Here is a 16,706-nt window from a genome sequence, read left to right as displayed (position 1 = left end):
TCAATAGGTCTCAGTATGGTGTGCTGTGGAGGAAATTATTTTTTTAATGGAAGTATAGTTGATATACAGTGTTGTGTTAGTTTCTGGTGTACAGCATAGTGATTCAGTTATATATATATGTATATACTTCCTTTTCATATTCTTTTTCAATATAGGTTATTATAAGATATTAAATATAGTTCCCTGTGCTATACAGTAGGACCTTGTTGTTTATCTATTTTATATCTAGTAGTTAGTATCTGCAAATCCTGAGAACTCCCAGTTTATCCCTCCCTACCCCCTTTCCCCTCTGAACCATGATTTTGTTTTCTATCAGTTTCTGTTTAGAAAATAACTTCATTTGTGTCATTTTTTTTAGATTCCACATATAAGAGATATCATATGGTATTTTTCTTTCTCTTTCTGGCTTATTTCACTTAGCATATAATCTCTCAGTCCATCCATGTTGCTGAAAATGGCATTATTTCATTCTTTTTTATGGCTGAGTAGTATTCCATTATGTATACATACCACATCTTCTCAATATTGCTAATTATCAGAGAAATGCAAATGAAAACTACAATGAGATATCATTCAATATTTGATTTGAGTTTCCTTAATTCTGAAACTGTCTTTTTAGTTTGTGCACAAAAACCTTTTACTAATGACTACTTTGGTGATTAATTGGTTTTACTTCTGTTGTTTTTGTATAGCCAAAGTAAACTTGGATTCCCTTCTTAACAGGATGTTCAAATTCACCTTTTTCTTTCCTTTCAATTCTATTCCTTTTCCTTCCCCTCTGTCCTCTCACATCTTTCTTCCCTATTTTCTTTCTTGGTATTTTTTTGTTTTTTAAAATTTGTGAGAAATTTTTCTCAATTTATCTTTCATGCCCAAACTTAATTTAAAACTTTTGCTATTATGATTCAAGGAATTAAAAAAAAATTTTGCTATTATGTTTTCAACTTCTGCCCCGCCACACTAAATGTTCTTCCTTATAGTTTCCCATTCTTGTTTTATAGATTGTATTTATGTCTCAGAGGATATTAATTATGGGTGTGGGAATTTTTCTCTATTTTTTTCAGCAATGCCTCTTCTTTTTTCCCAGTTTTGCTTTCCTTTTTGTTTGTTTTTGTCTCTCTTGTCTGAAGCCTTCCTTAAGTGTCTGATGATTCTTAGATAACCCACTTATATATATGCCAGAGGCAGTAAAAATAGCAGATTTCAGTGGCAGGCCTTGTTGATTTGTTTGCCTCACTGTCTGATTAATGGGTTGAAAGCTGCATTTGTTTTCTTTCAGGTACCCCAAAAATCTAGTTTTTTCCCTTTGACTATTCAGTTTCTCCAGGGAACAATTTTCTCACCATCTGCATGGAAGTTGTTGTGAAACTATTGTACCATTCTTGCTTATTGGATGATAGAAAGTAATTGGAGGGCTCACTTTTATATGAGAGAGAGAGCCTGAGAGAGGGAAGAAAGAATGAGACTGAAAGAGAAAAGTGAACTTGGCCTGGAGGTGCAGTAGAGCTGCCCCATCTGCCAGGAGGTCTACTACCAGCCCATGGCCCTTGGCAGCTACGGGTACACGTTCTATGGAAAGTAACTCCAACCATGCCTACACGTGCAGCCTCCTTTGTACTCCCACCCCCAAAAAGAAAAATATACTTGGACATTTTACTAGGAGAGGTACACAGGTTTACCTTGTTCACTAAAAAAGGAGGTAACCATTGCAGCCAAGGTTGGACTCACCAACAGACCAAGCTACCTAGTACCTAGTTAAGTGGTTACCAACCTCTTTATGCAAGGGACAGATAAAAGTGGCTAAAAACCAACTTCCATGCAGTGTCTAGTCATTGAAATCACAGCCAGTAGAGCTGCCCAGAAACACACCCTCAGTCAAACAGTGCTGAGCTGGCACTACTGATTGAAATCCTCTCCTCTCCTAGGACAGGTATGTCCAGTACAAGCCTTTATCATCCGTCTACCAGGCTCAGGTTTATTTAAAAATGAAAACAGCCATAGAATCTCTCTCCAGCATCTGGCTAGCATAGCAGGATTCTGAGAGAGCTGTTCTTTCACAAACACCCTCACTCTGTACTGCGTACTCCTACAAGTCCTTTCGTCTGGGTGTAAGGAAAACACACGTAACACATGTTGTCCACTCTAAAAGGATCTTCTCAGATGCTAGTGTTTGACCTAACTAACTGGATAGAGAGAGAGAGATGATATAAAGCTGTAGATCTGTGAAAGGGCAACAATTAAATTATTAGTTCTAGGATGACTGTGGTTTCTACTGCTACCATTATTATTATGACTGCTTCTACTAACAACTTTGATAGTTCAGAGTTCTTATCTTAATTACATACAATGAAATTAGAAATGTCATTTTTTTCACACTGTTGAGGCCAAAAAATTATAGAGGAAAACGCTGATGAAATTTAAATGAGTCTTTTCAAAAAATTAGAAAACTGAAAAAACGGAGAATTTGCAAGGAGACTTATATTTCACATATTATTAAAATCATACTCTAGTGTGTCAGAACAGAGCCTTTTTCATTGTCTTCCAACATATAAAAATTTTATCAGCTCTGTATGAGATGAATGCTGGGTTGCTAGAATAATTTTTTGAGGATTAAGGATTAGTTAATTAAAATATAGCTAACTCTTTGTCCTTTATAAGCTTAATGGCAGAATAACATGGAATAAAATGATTTACTAGAAATCAGTGATTTTTTTTAAAAAAAAACTCCCCAAGTAATCTTTTCTGGGGATGTGCCTGAATGTTCTTCATAATGCAACAGAAACAAAGGTGCTAATATTTATCTTTAACGACTTCACACTAAGTCTGGGGAGGATATGTTTAAGAGGCAAGTCTGCCATCATTTTCTTCCCTGTTTACCATCTCAGCCCTCAGGAAAGGAGGTGACCTGAGATCAAATCTCCTTGGAAGTATATTGATGACAAGTCCAGTGCTGTTTGCTAGAGGGAGAGTCCTTATCTATGCAAAGCTTACCGTAGGATGGAGCTGGTTCGTCTAGGATCTGCACTGTGAGAAAATGTAGAATTTGTGGATTTAGGGGGCACATTTCCCTGGAAAATGTCAAACAAGCTATGTAACTATTTGGGTATAAAATGGAGATGTTTCAAACCAAACAACTCCCTTCTGTTAAGTAATGTAGCGGCATAAATCACCTAGCAGTCTGTCATGTTATTTTTGGCCAGAGTGTGGCCTGAAGGGGCAGCAAAGAGCCCAGGGAGTTGTGTCAGGGTTCCTGGCCCTCTTTCTGCTTTACCTCTGGTGGAGACTGGACTTTTTGTATCTTGAAAATTTCTAGTCAAATTTGATACTGGGTAAGATCTCTTATTTGTATGGGTCTGATTTTACATTTGGATTCTTCCTGTTATCTCACTTATTATTTAGTAACATTACAGTTAGTAACTATGTATTTGTAGTTTTAATGAACATAGTCTGTCACCTGACTACTATAGTCCAACTTTTACCACTGAAGAGGAACAAGTAAGTAAGTTAATTTAGGTTGAGCTGGTGTGTTTTGAGAGATATCTGAATATCTAGGTAAATTTTTACTTGTGGGACTTGGAACAGAGCAGCGCCGGTATCCGCCCAGGTCCCCTCCTGTTGACTGGATCCTGGGGGTTCCCGCGTTTCTCTAGGCCTACCTCCTCTGTCTTAGGAATGCTCAATAAGGAGGCCCACTGAGGATGAAAGGTGACATCTAGGGAATGAGGGAAGCTTCTCCAAGGAGATCTCAGTCTGCCTGACTAGGATTGTTGGACAGTAAAGTGGCTCAGAATTAATTCAGATAATGAGGTTCTTTGGAAGGGAGATATCGCCAACCTAGCAGCTCAGCTTTGCTTTTGTTTTACTATGGAAAGTAGCCATGATTCTAATGTGTAAGTTTCTCAGTTTAGTTGAGTTTACAGGATGTGTTTGTTTGAAAGGCTCATTCTGCGGCAAAATATAAGAAGTCCTCTTTCATTATGCCCGTCAGGGAAAAGAATCTCTATATGAGATAAATGTAGTCTACCACTTCGGCACAGCTACCTTGCCTTTTCCTTAGCCACCTAGTGTAGGTCACACAGGAAATGAAAGGAAAGGATGAGGACAGATCCGTCAGTAGACGCCTTCATCTTTTATGGCTCCCAGAAACTAGATGGCATCATTAGTACTTCTCCACCCTCATTCTCAAAAAGAAAAATTTTTCTAAGTTGATGACCTCATGCCTGAATGGGTACACACACACACACACACACACACACACACACACACAGATGCACACACAAATATATGTATAGATGCATGTATGTTCACAGCTACATTCATTGACCTAATTGGCCAATGGACTACGCCAAAGTCTCAGACTCCTTAACATTCACTACTAGTTGTTCACATACGTCTAAATATGGTGCGTGAACATTGCTGACTTGGTGCTGACTCGAGGGTGAAAACTCTGCAGGGAAGATAGTGTACACCAGCACCACCTCTCTGCCTCGGTTTCCTCATATTTTGTCTCATCTCTTAAGTGGAGATAATATTATAAAGATACTAGAGTCAGAGTAGTTACTATAGAGTGCTTGGTAGGTTCCCTAATACATAGTAACTCTTTCTCATTTTTGTTAGGCCCTATTTTGGAATGAGAATTTTCCCATTAAATGAGCCATTGTATATAGTGGGCGAAAGTACAGCAAACTAGACAAACCAGGGGGTAAATGTATCCCCTTGGAAAGATGAACACAATGCACTAACCAGCCACATTCCTTACATGTAACTTGAATTATACTCCCTTCAATCTTTATTTGCTTTGACATCAATCTTAGCAATATTTTTTTATCTCTCTCCTCAGGCGAGGACAACAAAAGAAAAAATAAATGATACTATGTCATACTAGAAAGCTTTTGCATAGAGAAGGAAATTACTAAAAAGAAAAAAAGGCAACATACTATGAGAGAAAATATTTGCAAATGATGTATCTGATCAGGGGTTAATATTCAAAATATATAAAGAACTCATACATTTTAATATTAAAAAAAACCCATAACAATCTGTTTAAAAAATTAGCAGAGGACCTGAGTAGACATTTTTCCAAGGAAGATGTACAGATGGCCAACAGACACATGAAAAGATGCTCAACATCACTGATCAGGGAAATCACAAATTAAAACTACAATGAGATGTCACCTCTCACTATTGTCAAGAATACAAGAAAAAAAACTTGTTGGCAAGGATTTAGAGAAAAGGGATCCCTCATGCACCGTTGGTGGGATTGTAAATCAATGTAGCCATTACAGAAATTATATGGAGATTCTTCAAAGAATGAAAACAGAACTTCCGTATGATCTAGTAAATACACTTCTGAATATTTATCTGAAGAAAATGAAAGCACTAATTCAAAGAAGTATATTCACCCTTATGTTCATTGCAGCAATATTTACAATAGCTAAGATATGGAAGCAACTTAAACTTAAATGTCCATTTGATGGGTGAATGAATAAAGAAAATATGGTATCTTTATACAATGGAATATTAGCCAGAAAAAGAAAAAAAAATCTTGCCATTTGTGGTAACATTGATGGACCTAGAGGCTATTATGCTAAGTGGAATTAAGTCAGACTAGAAAGATAAACACCATATGGTTTCACTTATATGTGGAATCTAAAAAAACAAAGAACAAAACAAAACAGAAACATACTCATAGATACAGAGAACAAATTGGTAGCTGCCAGAGAGGGGAGGGTTGGAGGGTGGGAAGAAATAGGTTAAGCGGATTACGAGGTACAAACTTCCAGTTATAAAGTAAATAAGCCACTGGGATATAATGTAGAGCACAGGGAACATAGTCAATAATGTTCCAATAACTTTGTATGGTGACATATGGTTACTAGACTTATTCGTAATGTATAGAAATGTCAAATCACTATGTTCTACTCCTGAAACTAACGTAATATTGTATGTCAACTATACTTCAATAAAAAAGAGAAATTAAAAAATGAAAAAAATGTAAGAAGTGACTCATAAACAGAAGATAAATAGTTATAATGTACAATATAGCATGGTAATTTTCATGATAACTATACATTTTGACATGAAGAGGATGGAGAAAGTAATATAGACTGAGCAAAAATCAGAGGAGGATTTTGAGGCAGAAGCAGTTTTGGCATTCTGTTTGGGTAGGCAGGAAAATGTGAAAATGTGCTGGGGTGGGGATGTGTATAAATAAACGTAGGGAGATAGAAGTGCTTAGAGCATAGCTGAATTTGAATCAAGCACATCAACCTCAGATTACATAAAATGTAGATATTTTCATGCCTTCTGCTTCAAAATTCAATTTGAAAAGTTTTGTAATGATGTTTTAACTTGTTAACAGATTTCACTGCTTCCCTCTGTTGTGAGGCTAACAGATGTACAGGTTTGTTTGTTTTTGTGTTTGTGTTTTTGTAATTGTGCACAAATTTATGAAGGGCAGGAATCCAAATCTTCCAGCAGTGTGGTGATTGTTGATGCCTCCTTAGCCCTCACCACTGTCCCATTTGCTATTTGAATAGCTGAAGTGTTCCATCCTGCAAAAGGATTTGCATTTTGGCATTCTCTGGAAGTCACAACCAGGCATAAAGCATTGAGTGATGCACCCGTGTAAAACTTTTTGCATTCATAAATGCACATAGTAAACCCTATGTTATTGGAAGAAATCTAATGTGCACCTCTAATTTACTCTAATGTATATATCAGGAACAAAACTATATTTTACTTCCCACAATAGACAGTCATAAAACTTTGTAGTATAGTGTTTACTTTGAGAATCAATCACCATATCTCTTTCTATAATTATTTAATACACATTTTTAATCCATTATGCTTTATTCCTGTTATTAATTTTTATAAAATGTATGTTAATGACAATATAAAGCAGTACAGTAATGCTTTTATACATTTGACTCATATATAGTTGCATAGTCCATTCATAATAGTTATTAAAGACTGTAGGTAAGTAGAAACAGTACATATGTTTAAAATTTAAAAATGGTAAAAAAAAAAACTAGGTAAAGAACATATTAATTTCCTGTAGGTTGAAAAGTTTTTATAATACGCTTATTTGTTAGGATTCTGCATTTGTTTCAGAGATAGTAACATTAAAATCTAAGAGAGGAACTAGCAGTTTGTCAATTGTTTATATGGATTATTTATAGGGATTTTGCATTTATAATTTTATTCTTTTATAGTTCTATGAAATAATACAGAAAAGGAATTAAACGCTTTTATTTTATTTTTATGTGCAAATGTGGCTCTTAATTCTTATGCCAAAGTACACAGGAATGACAGACACGTTTATTAAAGACATGTAAATAAAACATTCAGTAAGTGATTGTATATTTTGTTTATGTATAAGCCTTTGCTTACTTTTTCTCTTTTTGGTTAATGATAACTTTATTGCTATTATTTGCCTTCATCTAAGAATGAAAGATTTACTATTTAAAATTTGCTAATTATGCTACTTATTAGTACTTCTAATAAATATTTCCTGGAAAGGGAGCTAAAAAATCTTAGTACAAATAGAAAATTCGGGTTTTTCCAGATTATGACACTAAACCACAGGGGTTCCAGGAATGTAGTAATATGTTAAAATAACAAGAGCTCTTACTTTTATTTGGTTTTTCACAGCCTGCTGTTTTTCATTGGATGTATTAATTTTTCAAATTCCTCAGTATACACTGGTTTTGTTTTTAGAGTTCTCTTCTGTTCCCTGGCTTTCATTTGTTTCTCTTTGGTCAGCAATTTTTTTGTTTATTTAGTCTTTTGTTTCTCCATATATTTGGCAATCCTCAGTTCATTCATATTTGAGAACAGAAGACCAGTAACCGTTGTCATGTGCCTCTGCTAGCTCTCTCCCACGTGTAAGACTAGGGTTAGGTGCTCCAGTATGAACTGTAAGGACACCTTTAGGGTGAGAAGATGGGGAAACCACTGTTTGGATGCTAAAATGGGGAGAGCTTCACTCCGTGGTACTGGAATCCATACAACTACATTAGAAACCTTATGCTCATGCAGTTAGTTAAATTCTTTAAGAGTGCTATTAAGATGCCTGGGAGCATAAAGTTGGGCTGTATATTGTTCTGTGCGTGTGGAGAAAAAGGAGGGGTTGGAAAGAGGTCAGGATAGGGAACTTAACTAGCATAATATTTCAGAAGACAGACTTTTAATTAACCCTGTTTTTAAACATTCTTCCTACTCCCAGCTTGCATGACGCTGCTGTCTGTGATCCAGGGACCTCCCTGGAATTAAGGGCTTTTCTCCACTGTCCATTGTTCATGTGTACTGGAATGCCTTTTGCTGGCTCTGTTTTACCCATTAGTATCTTCTTTACTATAATTTTATTAGAGGTTTAGGAGAAAAGGGAGATAAATTCTTATTTTTAGTTGTTTTGCACTGAAAGAGACATTTTGAGACACCCTCTTTAAAAAGCCAATCTATCAGTTCTATGGAAAATGGATTGTAGGAAGGAGGGGTTTGTGCCAGGGACCTAAGTTAGCACGTTCAGAAATAAGATCGTGTGATAGTAGAAATGGAGATGAAGAGAGAAAACTGAAAGATAAAAAAAGAATAGAATTTATAGCATTTGGTGACTAATTAGTTCAACACTGGCAGTCGTAAATACACAGGAAGAAATAATATCTTCCTTTTGTGTGATCAATAAACATTATTTTAATATAAAAATAATATGTAAAACTCCAGGCCACATGTCTCTTCAGAATTGCTTTCTAACTGTATAATTAGGGTGTAAGTAATTAAAATTTGATCTACTGACTTTAATTGATACATTATATTTTCCAAAATCTGATATGGTGCCATGATGTCTGGATTTAGATGTAAACACTGTGGAACAATTCACTGAAAAGTTGGAAGCCAGAATTCTACAGCTAGTTCTTCTCTGTTCCTTTTCTCTTACTATCACTCTGTAAAATAGTATTTGAGGTTCATCCTTTTAGCTCAGATTAATCAATGTCTATGCTCTTGATTCTGGAAGAAGTATCCCACTTTTATCAGAATAACAGGTTTATCCACCTGATTTTTTTGTGTGTTGTTTTTGGCATATTATTCTATGGGCTTGCTTATGTAATCTCCCATAATGATTCTGCAGCATAACACTCCCTGCTCAATTAAGACCTGACATTACCATCCTCTTCCAGATCCTTGTGATTGCGGATATTTGCTGCCTATATTAATTCCAAGTTTTTTAGTTACTTAAAAACATTCTTCACTCATTTCCTCTATTTCTTTCTTTTCATCATGCCCACACTAAATTAAGACCCTTAACAAAATGCATTTAATACTACCTTCTCTAAGACCTAACAATATTTGAAGGCCTAAATCCAAAGAAAATAACTAAATCATGTCTTACAAAAAAGAAACTCAATGTAGCATTGAACGTGGTTAATCAGTACGCCCCTCATAGAAATGTTCACTCTCTTAGTTGCTGTAGCATTGTTCTGTGTTGTCCTTCCCACTGGTCTCTAAGTAGTTCAGCTCTGTCCTTTGTGGACAATTCTTCCTCTTCGAAGTTTTAAACCATGGTGTTCCCAAGGCTTCCTTCTGCTTCTGACTCTTTTCTCTTTTCATGCAATGTATTTTCAGTAGGTTAAGTTGTGTTCTCATGGCTTCAATTCTCAGATTTAAACGTTTGAGCTGAAACTCTCTCCTGAGAGTACCTGCCAATTTCCTTCACTTTGATGTTTCATATGAATCTTGAAAGCAGTCCACTAAGCGATGAACTTCCCTTGCCAATTTAACTTCTGACTGCATTTCTTATGTGGGCAGAAAATAAGCTAGTAATAAAAAAGATTAAATGTGTATTAATGATAAATTAGATACCAGGTGACTTCGGAATGCAAATTTTGTCCTATTTAGTATTTTGACAAAAGGATATTCATCCTTTCCCATCTTGAGTACTCAGTGTCCATTGATACAATATTAAATTTGACTGCTACTGAATTATGTGAAGGGGAATATTAACAGGCTAGAATTTAAATATGTTGGGTAGTATCATAGATCCCAGGAAATCTGGTACATGGACTGGACATTATGGCAAACAAATCAATGGAAAAAATAGGAATAGATACACATAAAGGATGGGCTTGTTTAGAACACCATTGAAAGGAGAAGTTTGGAAATAGTCATAAGAAAAAAAAGTTCTTATTTTTCTTAATTTTATCATTAATATTTTTTCTATGAATTTAAGAATATGTCACAGATTTTCCCTATGAGGCAAATCTGAATAATTGTGTTTAAAGATAGTTTCACTTTACCCATTGTATGTGGGGGAGGGGTTGTGTGTACGTGTGGTGTGTGTGTATAGGTATGCACTGGGTTTATTCAGACATTTCAGAAGTACATAAAATAATAATTCCCTCATTATGCCTTCCCAACCCTGAAATAATCACTATTAAATTTTTGAAATGTATTCTTCCCAATTTGTTAATTTAAGAATATCTTATTGTATATAATTACTATTTTTTTTACAAAAAAAGAATCATAGTTCTGCATAGTTATGCTAAGTAACTTGCTTTTCCTCTACTTTGAATATTAGAAATATTTTCCATCCTCCTTTGCTATCTTTTGCCCCCATCTCCTGTCCCCCATCTAAATGGATATCAGTCTATCTAATTTTAAGAAAGAAAATTCCCTTCTATTTGTGAACAATTATTTATAAACTAATCTGTCATTTGTGAACAATTAGCATATCTCCATTCATTTTTATTGTGAATGTTTAAACAGTTTTGCAACTAGCACCATGTCTGTATCTGTGAGAACTTTTTTGGTTATTTAAAATATATTCCAAGAAAACCAAGTTGCTAGCTCAACTAAAATGTACATTTAACATTTTTTACACTTGATGCCAAAATTTCCTCCTGATTGATATCAATTTACTCTTCTACCAAGAGTGTGTAAAAAGTGCTGCTTCCTGAGCACTTGGTAACAATGAGTAACTTAAACTTTTGAATCTTTTCTAATCTGATTCATTTCTTTAATAGATGTACTTGAACATAATTTTATTTTTTACTGGCCCCTAATATTTTAAATGAATTTTATGTTCATTGTTATGCCTCTTTTCTTTTAAAATATTTGGCTCATATACTGGTAGAAGCACTTTCCTCATTATAAATTAGCACTATCTGTGTCTTGTTTTATGTTGCAACTTTTTTTCCTTTGTCTTAATTCCTGTTGTGTTTTGCAAAACAGAAACTCTTAATCTTCTAAAATTTTATGGTTTTATTTTTATATCTAAATTTCTGTTTATATGTGACTTTAAATCATATTTTAATTTTCTAAATTATATCATACAGCCATATTTTCAGCTTCATATTACAGTCTATTTATTTTTCTTTTTTTAAACTTTTTTTATTGAGTTATAGTCATTTTACAATGTTGTGTCAAATTCCAGTGTACAGCACAATTTTTAAGTTACACATGAACATACATATATTCATTGTCACATTTTTTTTTCGCTGTGAGCTACCACAAGATCTTGTATATATTTCCCTGTGCCATACAGTACAATCTTGTTTATTCAACATTTTGAACTCCCAGTCTGTCCCTTCCCACCTCCTGCCCCCTTGGCAACCCAAGGTTTGTATTCTATGTCTATGAGTCTGTTTCTATTTTGTATTTATGTTTTGTTTTGTTTTTTTTAGATTCCACATATGAGCAATCTCATATGGTATTTTTCTTTCTCTTTCTGGCTTACTTCACTTAGAATGACATTCTCCAGGAACATACATGTTGCTATGCATACATAATGCAAATGGCATTATGTTGTTGGTTTTTATGGCTGAATAGTATTGCATTGAATAAAGATACCACAACTTCTTTATCCAGTCATCTGTTGATGGACATTTAGGGTGTTTCCATGTCTTGGCTATTGTAAATAGTGCTGCTATGATTCATGTTACAGTCTATTTAAATACTAGTGGCTTAAGCAATCAATGATCTCTTAAGCACAATAATAATCTCAATCACTTAATTTTGGAGATAGTTCAGGACAGTTATACGAGCTACATCATATCATCAAAGACCCATATTCCTTCTATTATTTGAGTTGCCATTCTTCGAGTATGAGCTTGGTGACTCATTAAAATTGGTGCTGTATTTCCAGGCATCACATCAGGTTCCAAAAAGGAAAAAGTGGGCAGAAAAATAGCCAACCACATTTGTCTTTGTTAACAGAGAAACAGAGGATTTACTGCGAGCCCTAATAGACTTCCAGTTATCTTTCATTGACAAGATCTGCATTATGTGGGGATCCCTGGATACAAAGGAGCTGAGAAAACAATTAGTTTTTGAATAGACGTAGGTCCATAAGATAGACCTATATTCTGCCTGTCATGCTTTTAAACATATATCTGAAAACATTTTATATGTCTTCTATAATTGCATGCGTCTGCTTCTGCTAGAGCAAATAGAAAATTTAACCTTTTGCCCTTCTCTCTCTTCTCTTTCTCTTTTTACCTACAACTCACATGTAATTATCTTTGATTTTACCAAAAAAATGATCATAATTCTGCATACTTCTGCGAAGTACCTTGCTTTTCCTTTACCTACTATAATATAGATATTTTCTATCCTCTCTGTCCATATATCTATGTATTCTAACGTCTGGCTGACTTACAATCTAACTTTAAGAAGACAGAATACCATTTTTTGTGTGAACCATATTTATTCATCTATATTCACCATTGCTGAGCATTTTACATATTTATTAATCGTTTTTTAATGTTATGGTAGAAGGACCTCAGGATGTGAAGTAGAAAAGTCTTTAACCGCAATATTTGGAAGTTGTACCTAGTCATCCACAAACTCTGCACAATTGAAACTATTTTCTTGCGAGGCCCTGCTCAGGTCATTCATATGTGCGGAGGTGCTTTAAAATACTTTAAAGAATTCTGCCGATATGTAGATGATACCACCATTGTCACTGTGATTTTGCAGTCACTCAGTACATTGGAAATACGATTCGAGGGCAGCAGGCTAGGGATACGCAGGAGGATCCCAGAGGGACAGGAGTGTGCTCTAAAGGGCTTACACTACCGGAAAGTTTATGTAGGTAAACTAGAGACGAATTACTCAAGTTTTTGAATGCCAAATTTGGGATCTGGACTTAAAAAGAAAGTTTATACTATTTTTGTGTTGAATAGGAAATCATTTGCAACACTGGTTAAGCATTTGTATTACCAGAAATATTTTTAACACAGAATACATTGGCCCAGGGGACATTTGTAAGGATTTTGACTTAATTGTTCTGGAATGAGGCCTGGGGCATTGGTATTTTAAAAAAATCTACCCACACTGGTATTTTTAAAAGTGTGATTTGAACACTCAGCCTGGGTTGAAAATCACCCCTACGGGATAAAGTTGATTGTGCCGTATTTTACATGGTGTTTTCCCTACTACTGCTGCTCCTCCTCCCACCATTCTGGATAGAATATTCATTACCACTTTTGTGTTTGTATCACTTTATCATCTTAAAAGTCTTTGTGAGAAATGGTGGATGTTCCCATCTGTGATCAGGGCTACTCACCGTTGCTTGATGACCTTGAATCACCAAATCTGGAAGAGGTTTAACTCCGTGTGTGTGCCGTGGCTCTGCCTATACACTTCCTGTGAAGACGATCAAGATGCAGCACACAAATGACCTCAGCGAAGACATTTCCTGCATGATTCTAAATCGTTTTAGATTTTGTGCAATGACTGTTTAGCTCTTAAGTGAAAAACAGCAAATCAGATTTGGGAATCTACTTATTATTATATGCTTAATCTTTATGGTTGCCTATAACTAACTATTTGATAACAGAAGATTACTCAGTGTCCTTGGAAAAATGGGAATAGATACATTCACGAAATTGTTTGAAATCGTAAAATTGTATGCAGTCTGTTAATCAAAAATAGTAATTCCTGATCTTTTGTGTTGTGCATGATGCATCTATAAAAACGGTCTGTTTCTTGTTGGATAGGAAAAAATAACATCGAATTTCACCCTCCTACATACAAAATCAGCACATTTTCTTTTCCAGATTACAGAGAGAACAAAGTGAGTATTCAGTGGAAATTGTATTTCCATGAGTCTGATGCTATAGCTGAGCAGAGCTGATAATGTGAAGTGTTGCTGCCACCTGCAGCATGAAAGGCATTAAAAGTATGTGTTACCTAATCCATATAACTGGGTTTTGAACAACTCACTTAAGTAAGAATTGTTTAATTTCCCTATTAGCCTTTCTATGTATTTTCTACTGCTAGCTTTCAACATACTTAAAGTGTAATATATTTTAAAACATTCAAAGTACTTGTGAATATGATATAGGTACCAAAATGAATCCTGAGGTTATGTTTATTTTTTAATTACATTAAAATTAATTTCTAAAAAGCAATTAAATGGTAGACTAAAATAGCTTGTATGATTTATTGATACCAGGAAATATTTTCTAAATCTATTGCTTGACAAAGTTTAAAAAGTGACTTCAAAATATCTAAACTTACTCTCCAAGAGAATTTTTTCCCCAGATTTGCTCATTATCTATTTATTCTGTTATATGCAGTAGTAACCACAGAGGTATTCACAAGAATGATGCCAGAGGTATATTATTAGTGGATAAAGGATTTCAAGTTGCTGTTTATGTATTGTTTTCCAAATAGAGATATCTCAGTGTTGATGAGAATATAACTTATTCGAGCGTTATAGGGATGAGTCACCTCTATCCTAGGTTTCTGAATTCTCATTCTGTGTATTTTAAAAGTCCTTCTTCTGCCATTTCTTGTGCAAGCATATTCTCATCTCGTTTGTCAAGGTAGACTAAAAGCTAACAGCTCTGTAAAATTTGGCAAATTACTTAACTTTCCTGAGCATTGTTCCTGTCATCTGTGCCTTTGGGCTTATAATAATCATTTTGCACTGAAATAGATGAGAATTGCATGTCAGAAGTCTAGCACAATGTCCAAAACATGCTCATTAATGTTAGCTTTTATATATTCATCAAAAATTGTTTGATCATATTTGGTATTGTTTCAGACAAAATGCCATATTTTTGTATTTGAAATCTCTTATATTTCTATTGTAACTGATCTTTAAAAACCTGATATTTATAATGAAATGGGAAATGTCCAGAAAATACATTTTCAATTAATTTGATAATAATATTTAGCAGATAAGTCATAAAATACTGACTCAGACAGCAAGACATAATATGGTTTTCTCCTTTTCTTTAACAAGATTTTAGTTCCTTTATTTTTTTCTCTTAAAAATAAATCATAGATTCCTTAAATGATTTAAATTATTGAAATCTGTGATGTCTAAATGTAAGACCTGGGCAGTTGGATGAACAGTCATACATGTCACTAAGTACAATGCTCACTTGTTTTGGGAGCAAAAAAAAAAAAAAAGGTCAAAGTATAAGAAATAGACAAAATCCATTTGCATTTATAGAATTTTTATTAAAAAGGTGTTTTCCTTTTAAGATAACCCACAGATCCCAAAACAAAATGTTAGAAGAAAGGACAAAATTGCTGAAGTTGAGAAATTAAATTATTATAACCAATTTATTTTCCCTTTAATTTTAACAGTTAAAGACTATGAAAGAACTGAAAAAAACAGAAATAAGGTTTTCAATTTACTTTGCCCAGATCCATCAGAGGAATCACTTTCTGTGGTGGCTATAGCCTTACAAAGTGCATTTCTTAAAGAATAAGACTTGAAAGTTGAAATTACTCCTTGATCCATGGGCTGCAGAATGGTTGTTGTGTTAGCAGGCATGAAAACAACATTAATCTCATTGTATATCTCTTCAGAGCTCTTGGGTGACCAGATGCATTGTCAATGAAAAGTGTAGGTCTCAACATTGGACTTAAAGTATTCAGTAAACCACATTGTAAATAGATGTACTGTCATCCAAGCTTTGTTCCTCTATTTATAGATCACAGAAAGAGTAAATCGATTTAGCATAAGTCTTAAGAGCTGTAGGATTTTCAGAATGGTAATTGAACATTGGCTTCAACTTAAAGTCCCCAGCTGCATTAACCCCTAACAAGAAAGTCATCATGTGTTCTGAAGGCAGGCATTGGCTCCTTCTCTCTAGCTATGAAAGTCCTAGATGACATCTTCTCTAATCATCTGCATTGACAATCTGTTGTTTAGTGTGGCCACCCTCATTAATGATCTGAGCCAGATCTTCTGGATAACTTGCTGCGGCTTCTACATCAGCGCTTACTGCTTCCCCTTGTACCTCTACGTTGTGGAGATGGCTTCTTTCCTTAAACCTCATAAACCAAACTCTGCTACCTTCAGACTTTTCTTCTGTACCCTCCTCACCTCTCTCAGCCTTTACAGAATTAAAGAGAGTTACAGCCTCGCTCTGGATTAGGCTTTGGCTTAAGAGAAGGTTGTGGCTGGTTCGGTCTTCTATCCAGACCACTCCAACTTTCTCCATATCAGCAATGAGCCCATTTTGACTTCTTATCATTCCTGTGTTCACTGGAGTAGCACTTCTAATTTCCTTCAAGAACTTTTCCTTTGCATTCACAGTTTGGCTAACTGGTGCAAGCAGCCTAGCTTTCAGCCTGTCTTGGCTTTCAACGTGCCTTCCTCACTAAGCTTATTCATCTCTGGCTTTTGATTTAAAGTGAGAGACATGCAGCTCTTCCTTTCATCTGAACACTTAGAGGCCACTGCA

The sequence above is a fragment of the Camelus ferus genome, chromosome 1, assembly GCF_009834535.1.
Source record: "Camelus ferus isolate YT-003-E chromosome 1, BCGSAC_Cfer_1.0, whole genome shotgun sequence".
In the NCBI taxonomy this organism is placed as follows: Eukaryota; Metazoa; Chordata; class Mammalia; order Artiodactyla; family Camelidae; genus Camelus; species Camelus ferus.
This window is presented reverse-complemented; position numbering follows the sequence as displayed.